At 36.5% G+C, this 1,568-nt stretch overlaps 1 pseudogene; it reads right to left on the bottom strand.

The window, feature by feature from the left end:
- Positions 1-118: 118 nt before the first annotated feature.
- Positions 119-213, bottom strand: LOC111722892 (annotated as a pseudogene).
- Between the last annotated feature and the right edge of the window lie 1,355 nt (positions 214-1,568).

Genomic DNA, 1,568 nt, shown 5'->3' with positions numbered 1-1,568 from the left:
TATCATGGTAGGTTTATATTATTCCTCTTAGCATATTACCTCTTTCGCTTAATTGCAGTAATCTCTCCAAGTTAATTAGTATACGTCTAAGAAATGATTATTGTTTTTTCTAAGTTTATATCAGATAGATGATGTAACAAGGTTTAAAGTAGGTACCTCTCACACCTGAATGTGAAAACCCAATCATCATGCTTAAATGAACTACACAAGAAGCTAATAAGAAATTATTTTGAAAGGGAACACATCTACACTGCTGGTGGGATTGCAAACTAATACACCCCTTTTGGAAAAACATCTGGAGAATACTTAGAGAACTAAAAATAGATCTGCCATTTGATCCTATAATTCCTCTGTTAGGTATATATCGAGAAGACCAAAAATCACATTATAATACAGATATTTGTACCAGAATGTTCATTGCAGCCCAATTCACAATTGCTAGGACATGGAAGAAGCCCAAGTGCCCATCAACCTATGAATGGGTCAATAAATTGTGGTATATGTACACCATGGAATACTATGCAGCCATAAAGAAAGATGGAGACTTTACTTCCTTCATGTTTACATGGATGGAGCTGGAAAATATTCTTCTTAGCAAAGTATCTCAAGAATGGAAGAAAAAGTACCCAATGTACTCAACCCTACTGATAGTTAGCTATCACAGGAAAGCTATAACCCAAGTTAAACCCAAGAATATGGGGAAAGGGAAGAGGGAGGGAAGGGGAGGGGTGAGGATGGGTCAAGGGAGGGGTAATATTGGAATCACACCTATGATCTATCCTACAAGGGTACATGTGAATCTCTCTAAATGTGGAATATAAATGTCTTAACACAATGACTATGAGAATGACATGAAGGCTATGTTGGCCAATTGGATGAGAATGTTTCAAATTGTATATGGAACTAACACACCGTACCCCATGATAGTATTAATGTGCACAACTATGATTTAATAAAAACTAAAAACTAAAAATAAAAATAAATTATTTTGAATGGCTGCACAATATTTCCTGGTACAAATGAACTGGGTCGATCATTCCTCTTTTGATGGCATTCCCTTTGTTTTCATTATTTTGCCACTGCAAACAATGCCACAATGAGCCTCTTGGTACAAAGAGCCTACCCACTGGTGCTTTTATTTATAACCAGTGGGGTTCATAAACGTGGCTAGGCTGCTTTCCAAAAAGTCTACAATTACTCTCACCTTCCCCAGGAGCATTGCATGGGTACCTTTTCTCCAGCATCCCAGCCAGTAGTGGATGTTAACACTTTTAGTTCTTGTCAGTCAGATGGGTGACAAGTGATATTTCATAGTTACTTTTGCTGATTTCAGGTGCTATTGAGCATCTCTAAATATACTTCTGGGTATCCAGATTTGTTCCTCTGTACGTTATCTCCTCCTCTGCTTTGCCTGTTTTTCTATTGGGCCATCTGCCTTTTCCTTATCAATTAGGAAGTTTCTATAGAACAGATATTAACTCTTTGTCATATGCAATATTTTCCCTATATTATCTTTTTGTCTTTTGACTTTGTGGTCACATTTGCTTTTAAAACATTTTAAAATTTAT

Source organism: Otolemur garnettii, unplaced genomic scaffold (genome assembly GCF_000181295.1).
Source record: "Otolemur garnettii isolate 467f Iridium unplaced genomic scaffold, OtoGar3 scaffold01469, whole genome shotgun sequence".
NCBI classification, from domain to species: domain Eukaryota; kingdom Metazoa; phylum Chordata; class Mammalia; order Primates; family Galagidae; genus Otolemur; species Otolemur garnettii.
This window is presented reverse-complemented; position numbering and strand designations above follow the sequence as displayed.